The sequence below is a fragment of the Rhincodon typus genome, chromosome 37, assembly GCF_021869965.1.
Source record: "Rhincodon typus isolate 14 chromosome 37, sRhiTyp1.1, whole genome shotgun sequence".
Lineage (NCBI taxonomy): Eukaryota > Metazoa > Chordata > Chondrichthyes > Orectolobiformes > Rhincodontidae > Rhincodon > Rhincodon typus.
Window position 1 is genome coordinate 19263832 of NC_063368.1, and position 9583 is coordinate 19273414.

The 9583-nt window shown below is 39.4% G+C and overlaps 1 long non-coding RNA gene across 1 annotated transcript in view; it reads right to left on the reverse strand.

Annotated features, from left to right (window-relative positions):
• The window catches only part of LOC109937711, a 51060-nt gene extending 42989 nt beyond the window's left edge, over positions 1 to 8071 (reverse strand). The window contains exon 1 of the long non-coding RNA XR_002261606.2: positions 7883 to 8071. This is a non-coding gene — a long non-coding RNA (uncharacterized LOC109937711). The remainder of the gene's footprint in view (positions 1 to 7882) is intronic.
• Positions 8072 to 9583: the final 1512 nt, after the last annotated feature.

Sequence of the window (9583 nt, forward strand, 5' to 3'; positions counted from 1 at the left end):
GCAGCAGTGACTGAGTGAACAGGTGCGTCTCGGGCTGTCAGGGCAGGTGACACTGTTCCGCTGGCATTCTTGTCAAACAAAGCATGAAAAGCATTGAGCGCATAAGGGAGGGACGTGTCCGCTATTCTGGCTTTTCCAGGAAGAGTTAATGTTTCGGGTCAAACAGACTTCTGAGGAAGGGTCATTGGACCCAAAGTGTTAACTCTGATTTGTCTCCACAGATGTTTCCAGACGTACTGAGCTTTTCCAGCAATTTCTGTTTTGTCACTAGGTTGATACAATCACCTTGATTTAGTATAAGAAATTTCCAAGTTATAGTACTTAAATGCCCCCATTCCAGTCAAAGTGTTTTGCTTGTGAGCTAGCCAATCGTATCCAAAAGGAGTCAAAGAAACAATTATGCTCCAAGTCATGGTAGAGTTTGGATATCTGGAAATCATCGATGTGTACATCATAGACGTGGAAATAGAAGCAGATATCATTGAGCAGGAAGATAAACAGTTGCACTCAAAGCCAAAAACAAACACACGGTAGTTGAGTGTAACATGGCTGAAGATACAATTCCAACACCCACGGTAAAAATGATTCACTGCTTACTTTCACATTGATGTAACTCTAACTGTGTCGATTATCACAGGCGAATACAAGAAGTCTCCAAGTCAGATTTATTTCTGCAAAACTAGCGTGAAACGGACTGGTTATCACTTAACAGTATTCTAGTGTTCAGTGAAGTTAATGTTTGAGTGCAATAGGGTGCTGCATCTTATTACTGCCTATTGGCAGTAGTCAGAAGGAACAAATTTCCCTAATGGGAAGAGGTTGGCTTACAAATATAGCTGATGTTGTGTCACAACATTAAGAACATTTCTTGCTTATGCAGAGAGGGAGTATCAGAAAGAGAGTTATGCTTTTAAATGCAGGTGATGTTTTATAACATATTTCATCTGTTGCAACCAGAGAGATACCCTGATTTAGATATTGCAAATATAAACTTTGTATTATGAGAATAAATTAAACAGAATCATGTTTGACTTCACTGTTTACTAAAATCATCTTTTCAATTGTCATCACTTTCAAATTTTCAGAAATTCATCCACGCAAAATATCCTATCAGAAAGACCTAGACCAATACCAAAACATATCAGCTTACTCAATTGGCATTATTTATTAATTTTTACCATCTTCTATAAATGAATGTATTCTTCAGTAGTTGGGCTCTCCCAGAAAGCACAGGTTAACTTGTCATAATTCTTGTACATGCAACAATGGGCCTTTATGCCTCTTTAAATTTAATCTTTTTGATACATTACCACTTAACATGGGTCTCAAGACAATGATTCTGGGATAAGAGCCACATTAAGTAACAAATGAGCTCACCAGGAATTGGAATCTGTGCAACACCAATGCACCAGCCTTGAACCAGAAAATATCATGGTTCAGTCATGCATATACTGGACACCACAGTTTGGGCCAAGTGCTCACCCGCAAGTGATGCTGACATCTTGTCAGGGGGCAGCAGTTACACTTGGCCAAGTTATTTACATTAGGGATCAGTTAGAGGATATCTGACATTAAGACATCTAATGGCATAAGGTCAAACATGGGCAAGATAAGCTCCCAAATACCATCTACCTTCCCACCTTAGCTGAATACTTCTTCATGGTGAAGATCAACTGGAAGCAGCACTGACGGTAGCAACAGCGCAGAATGTATACTGAATGGGGAACTTCAATGTCAATCAACTGTGACTTGACAGCACAACTACCAACCAAATTGACAGAAACCTGAAGGACATAGCTGCTAGACAGGGACTGCAAAAGGTGGCAAGGGATCCATTAGTGGGAAAAATGTTTTTGACCTCACCTTTAACAATCTACCAGCTACAGGTGCACCTTCCCGTGTCAGTTCTGATAGCAATAAGCACCATACTCTCTCGTGGAGCAAAAGCCCCATCTTCACATTGAGGATATGCTCTATCATGTAGCGTGGCATAAGACGGATGTTAAACAAATCTTGCAACTCGACTGCAGCAGGATTTTATTCAACCACAACCCACATTCTACCATCAAGCCAGGGAGCCAACATTCAATGAAGTGCACAGAGGGCATGTCAGGATCAGCACTAGGCATACCTAATGAAGAGGTGCAAAACTCTGTGAAGCTATAACACAGGACCACTTGTAGGCCAAACCGCGGAAGCAGGCTGTGATAGACAAGGTTAAGTGATCCACAAACAATGGATCAGATTTAACCTCTGCAGAGGAGTGAAGATCTGTTTTCTAATTTAACCAATAGAGAAGTGTTTGGTAAGATAAATTTGTCAAACACACATCTGCAATTAGAATTAACTGAGAAGAGCAAGGAACTCTGTATCATGCATTCATGCGATGTATATGGTGACTGCAGTGTTGCAGAACATAGTGCCTGATTCACAAAGTGGGATAAAAGTAGTATGCTGCTTCTTAGATAATATGCTAACTAGCAGTAAGGCAGAGGGAAAAAAAAACAGGGTAGGGGTGAACAAAGGCATAGCTGAACTTCATGATTACAGCAAAGCCAAAATAAAAGTGTTGTTCCTAGTGTAACATACATAGGTACCAAACAGATGAAGGTATCCATTCCATGAGAAGATCAAGTGTATTTAAAAGCAGAGATATCAGACAAAGAACTTAATACATTCATAGAATAAGACACAATGGTCCCCAAGTTCAACAACATTTACTCCAATGAATCAACTGCTCAGAGGAGGAAAAGATTGGGAGTGCTCGGTTGAGTGTCAAAAAGAATTTAAACTAGACAGCACTGACTCGCAATGTTGTTTTGGCCCACTGTTATCCCAAGAAACAACTGATTTTAAGATATGATGCCTCACCACAAGGGTTAAGGATACTGTTGTTACCTCACATAATATTACACAGTATGGAAAAGATTAAAACTTTTGTTTCACACACTTTAACAAGGTTAGTCAGCAAAATACTCAAGTTGAGAAGTTTCAGTCAAAAAAAAGCAATAAATGTTGAGTAATGCTTAATTTGTGGCATCACAAATACCAGAACATGAGGTTTTGAAGAGTTGACTTGCCACATATGTTGGGGTCAGATAATATTATGTTCAAGTCGGAAGAGTTTGATGAATGGGCTCTCTAACTTCAAATAATGCTGATTTTGCTAATGTTGATCTTGCCTACTGCACGCCCTGTGCGACATAACCTGTATGCCTTTAAGTTTTTTCCACACTATGATCTGTATGTCCTTGCTTACTATGATCTGCTTGTACTGCTCGCAAACAAAGCTTTTCACTGATCAAATATTTGAGTCATACACATTCTAATACCACTACATCTCACAGCATCAAAATAAATGGTGGTACAGAAAGAAAAGGTACAAATGTTGAATAGCTGTTTATGAAGTAGATGTCAGGTGACAAGTTAGGCAATTTCCACATTTCTCTTTGAACAATCTAAACATTTTTCTGCTCCCTTATAGGACAACCCTACGGAGTACAACTGGTTGCTCATCTTCTGAATTAGTATTTAAATATGCCACTGAAACAAGGCTTGGCTTGCTTACAATGAGCATCAATAGCAAAGTAAAAGATAAAGGAAACAAAGCAAAAAGATGAGTCATGATACCTGAGGCTTTGACAGTTGTGTTGTCAGAAGGTCATGGTGAAAAACCAAGGTGACAAGGGAATGTATGTAACTTAAACTGTTCTAAAGAGGCTAGTCAGTTTTACATATCTTGAGCACAGAGATTCTGTCGGTGTTCTGTAAATCAATTGCTTAAAACAGGAAATCTGACAGCGTATAGTCAACCTCCAAAAGTTCAAGTTCCTTTTACACCCCCAAGTGAAAGTTAGAAAAAGTGACAGTCCCAAAGAAACAAAGTTTCCTCTCAAAAACTTTAAACAAAGTTTGCCAATATCATAATTCATTGATAGACAAAGTGAGTCTGGATCTTTGATCAAGACAAATCAACGTCACAATCAAAACCATTAAGCGGAATCAATAGTCAAATTCAGATTCAAATCAGAGATTGACAGAACAGAGGACATGGATAGAAATACTAGAAAGAAAGACAAAAAGCCAAATAGGTTAATTGAAAATATGTAGGGAAAAGATTTTTAAATTACAATTTTAATTTTAATTAATTAAATAAATACCATTTTCCATTAAACACATACTAGCATGCATGTCAGTCTCTCGATATCAGTCATATGCCTTGGTCATGACTACATTAACAAATCTGTAACCACCTGTTGTCTACATTGGTTTGGTTCAGTTCTATTATATCTGGGAAGTTACATACATTAAAAGATAAAATAGCATATGGACAAGATTTAAGTGGCGATAGATTGCAGTTTATTGCAAGATTTCAGTATTTTGTTACATTGCCCACTATTGAGGTGTAAATAAAATTAGCTCAAGAAGACCTGCCTGCAGTCATTCTCAATATAATTCACCACATTAAGATTGTGGGTTCCAATCTCACTTCAGAGACTTGGCCACAAAAATTACACTCCAGTGCTGCATTGAGAGGGGCAAACGTCTTTCAGAATAAAAGATTAAACTAAGGTTCCTCCTAAACTCAAGTGGATGTAAAAGCTCCCATTATGCCACAAGAAGAGCTGGAAAGTTTTCCTGTGTCCTGGCAAATATTTATCTCTCACCAGAAATCACAAGAACAGGTCTGTTCATTTGCACAAAGCTGTTTGTGGGAGCTTGGCATGCACACAAAGGCAGCCACATTTCCTACATTACTAGAACGACTACACTTCAAAAGCACTTAATTGATTGTAAACTGTTCACAAGTCAGGAAAATGCTTATTTTCTCTTCACATACTTTTCTTAGTCTAGTATGCTAGCCAAGAAAGTTCAAAAAAAGTCTGCAATAGACTAGCATTTTGCAAGCCCCATGGAATGCTGCATCCCCATGCCATCAGAACAAGGTAAGGACAACAAACCACAAAATAACTAATTGAACATTATTAACTGCACATTTAGGAAGTATACACAAGCAAACCGACACTAATTTATTTTGTGACAGCTAGAGTAACAATATTACAATTGTTCTCAATCCTCCCATCTCCATTGTACTCGCTGACCTATGATGGCTCTAGTCGGGCAGCGGCTCAACTTTAAAAATCCTCGTCCTTGCTTTCAAATCCCTTCAATGCTTCACTGCTCCCCAACTCTCACCTTCTTTAACACTACAATCCCCCAAGATCTCTGCATTCAAGTATCCTAATTTGAATCAATCCACCCTTAGTGAATATCTCTTCAGCTGTCTAGGCCCAGGCTACAGAATGGCCTCCCCAACACTCTCCACTGTTCTTTTCTCCTTTAAGATGCCTACTGCTTTAACCAAGATGCCTACCTTTTTTAGTCATCTGCTTATACGGCTTGCTCCCGTGCAGCACCTTGGGATGGTTTACCATTCTAAAAGGTGCTATATAAATCCAAAGTTGTTGTAGATGTAAAAACTGCTTCGCCAAATCTAACAATGAAATAACACCATTTAACTGACACAAGTTGATCACATTTGTTGCCCCACTCCCTGGTCATTTTTGAATTCGCTGAACTAATGCACCTGAACTTGCATTGACAGCCTAAACAGTGGTGGAATTTTACCCTAGATGGATTTAATTCTGTTGCTTCTCATTATTCTGTACAGCAAATTGATAAGAGAGTACTATACCAAAAGAGCATTAGTTGACTGATCAGAGGGATGAAAAAAAAGAGTGAAGTAAAATTGCATAATACTATCGGTCATGCACGTTTTTCCCTTTCCTTTTAGAAATACTTCCCTCAACTTAGTAATTGTGCATAGCAGCAGGTCGTATATTCCACAGCAATTTCACAACACTTGAGTGGCTCTTGACCAAAACATATTACAGACCACCGTCAGAGTCAAAGTAAGCATATCAACAGATACATCAAAAGAAATTCTGATCGAAGTATGTAAACAAACCGACAACTATCGGATTTTTTTAAAAAACAGGTGACACGATAAATAAGTCCCTCATCAAAATTCACCAAGAAACAGCAGCACATTTTAGAAGCTAAGCAGTTGTAGTCACAGAGTCATACAGCACTGAAAAAGATCCTCCAGTTCAACTTATCTACACGGATCAGGCATCCCAATCTGACCTAGTCCCATTTGCCAGCATTTGGCCCATATCCCTCAAATCCCGTCCTATTCATATACCCATCCAGCCTTTTAAATGTTGTAATTGTACTTATCTCCACACTTCCTCTGGCAACTCGTTCTATACATGCACCAACCTCTGCCTGAAAAAATTACTCCTCAGGCCCATTTTAAATCTTTCCCTTCTCACCTTAAACCTATGCCCTCTAGCTTTGGACTCTCCCATCCTAGGCTATTCACCCGATCCATGCCCCTTACGACTACATAAATCTTTATATGGTCACCACTCAGCCTCCAATAAGGAAAAAAGTCCCAGCCTATTCAACCTCTCCCTATAACGCAAACTCTCCAGTCCCAGCAACATCCTTGCAAATCTTTTCTGCGCCCTCTCACATTTAACAACATCCTTCCTATAGGAGGACAACCAGAATTGTATGCAATATAAAAGTGGTAAAATTATACAAGTGAGAAATAAGTTTATATTTACCAAGGTTAAAATCCTCAACATGCACACATCTCAGAGTTAGCATTAAATCAGAGGCACAGCAGACAGATGCAGAAGAAATCTTTGATTTTCCCAATAGATTCATGTTCCACTGCAAAGATAGAAATCCATAAAGAGGCTAACATTGCAGTGCAGTTCTGAGGGAGCACTACACTGTTGGAGGTGCCAACTTTTGGGTGAGATGGTATACCAAGGTCCACCCTCCTTTGAAGTCCTACGATTGTTAGTTTGAAGAACGGAGGAGTTCTCCATGGTGTTGTGGCCAATACTCACCTTTCAACCACGATTATTTTATGTACGTTTTTATTCTACAAGCCCGGCAGCAATAAAACATGCCTAAACTCAAAAATACATCCGAGTTTCAAATTACGACAATGGTACAGCAATGAGCTGATATTTGACACAAAAGTGCACAGAGGTCAAATGAAAATTTTGAAAGTAAAGTTCCTGATGTACCAGATGTTTTACAATGTTGCACTAAGTCCAAATACAATTAAGACAGTTTGGAGCAATGTGGGATTGGGGGTGCAGGGTTGACATGAAATAAAAGAGTTCCTTGCTGAAGTTTCATCACTGAATTTCAATGGCACAGGATGATTACAGACTACACAGCTAGATAATCCACTTAAATTTCAATTGTCAATTTAAAGTTCCTCTTAGTATTCTAACATCAGTCATATAAACTTGAAAATGATTTGGCTAGTTTACATTTAAAATAGATCGGCGTCAATAGTCAATGCACACGAACTGCACAAAGGAAAAATCAGAGGCCTTGCTTTTACATAGTACCTTTTAAGTCCACAAGACACTAAGTCACATTCTAAACCAAACCACCTTCAGCTCCTTCATCAATAATCATACCAGCACCCAAGGCAAAAGTGGAAATATCACTGAATTATTTGCAACATCTCATACGCCAAAGTAGTAATCGCCCACATGCAGCAAGATGAAGACAACATTCATTCTTGGGCAGTTAAGCGGAAAATAACATTCATATAAATATGCCACGCAAGTACCAGACAATGGTCATCGCCAATCGGAGAATCAAACCACCTGTCCTTGACTTCAAAATAGCATTAGCATTGCTGAATGCCCCATTGACAGTAAACTGAACTGGACCAGTCAAAAAAAGGCAAGGGTAAATCAGAGGCCGAGAATTCTGAAACAAGTAACTCATCTTGTCACTCCCCAAAGTCTGTTCACCATCCACTAGACACAATGAGATGGAATACCTTTCACTTGTTTGAAGGGATGCAGCTCCAACAGTGCTCAAGAAGCGTGACACCATTCAAATTAAAGAAGCTTGCAAGACTGGTTATCCATTTTACATTTACTTCCGCCTGGGTCACAGCAGTGTCTTCAATACACAAAATGTACTGCAGTAACCCAGAGCTCCTTTGACAGTACTAACAGTGATCTTGACCGCCTGGGAAAACAAAGGCAATGGATGAAAAACAGCACCCTCACATCATCCCGACTCGGAAATATATCACCAGTCACTAGGTCAAAACCCTAGAACTCATTCTCAAACAGCACTGTGTCTGAGATAACAAGGTGTCGAGCTGGATGAACACAGCAGGCCAAGCAGCATCAGAGGAGCAGGAAGGCTGACGTTTCGGGCCTAGACCCTTCTTCAGCCTTCCTGTTCTTCTGATGCTGCTTGGCCTGCTGTGTTCATCCAGCTCTACCACCTTGTTATCTCAGATTCTCCAGCATCTGCAGTTCCTACTAGTACTGTGTTTGCCTTTGCCACTTGGACTATAGAGGTTCAAGTAGGTGGCTCATCACCTTCTCAAGGACATTTAGGATAAGTAACAAAAGCTGTGTAAGAATGAAAACGACTAAATGATTCCTGAAGTTTCATAAGTGCATGTTATCCACTGGAACTCAAATGAATTCCAAAGCAGCTTCACTTTGAATGGAATTATGCCTTATGTGATATTGTTCAAAAGCTTCAAGATGCCTCACCAAAGATTCTCATCCTGGCAGTAGGACCTGACTTTGAACTTACATGGTTAGTCCCTTTTTAATCTGTCACCCCGTGTCTTGCTAAAACCATACAAAACACTAGATAGATCACCCATAGAAAACAGTTTTTAGTCCCTTTATCAAAGGAAAGACATCTTGGCATCAGAGGCAGCCCACAGAAAGCTTTCTAAGTTGATCCCAGGTATGGAAAGATCTTATTTTCAGGAGGACGGGCCTGTACTCATTGGAGTTTAAAAGAATGAGGTAACCTCATCATAACATACAAAATTCTTAGTGGGTTTGACAGCGTAGATACCAAGACATTGTTTCTAGGACCAGAGGGCATAGTCACATGGTAAGTAGTTTCCCATTTAAAACAGAAATGAGGAAAACTTCTTCTCGGAGAGTAGTGAATCTGTGGAATTCTTTACCACAAAAGGCTGTAGAGGCTTAAGTATATTCCAGGCTGAGATGGACAGATTTTTAATTAGGAAAGGAATTAATGATTATGTAGGAATGGCTGGAAGGTGGATTTGAGGATGATCAAATCAGCCATGATCTTACTGAACGGTAACAGACTTGATGGACTGAATATCCTACTTCTACTCCTACATCTCATTATCTTATGCATAATAAACCTGTACACAGACTGCGCAGTGCTAGTGCAGTTTTGCTGTACTATACTGATTCAAAATACAGACTGAGAGATTCCAATTTGAGAGATTATCAATACTGCAAGTTAACTTTGCAATAAGCTCAGGAGACGGTACACGAGCAAATGGAACAAAGCAGTCACAAAGGAAGGTTAAATGAATCAAAAGGGACTGCTGAGGAAGTGAAGGAGCTGATAATAACAATTATTTTAAGAGGGAACTAGAAAGTCATTTGGTGAGAAAATCAAAGGATGTGGGCGCTGAACTGCGTTTTTTTTTGTTGAATTCTGGCACCAGATCGCCTACAATTCT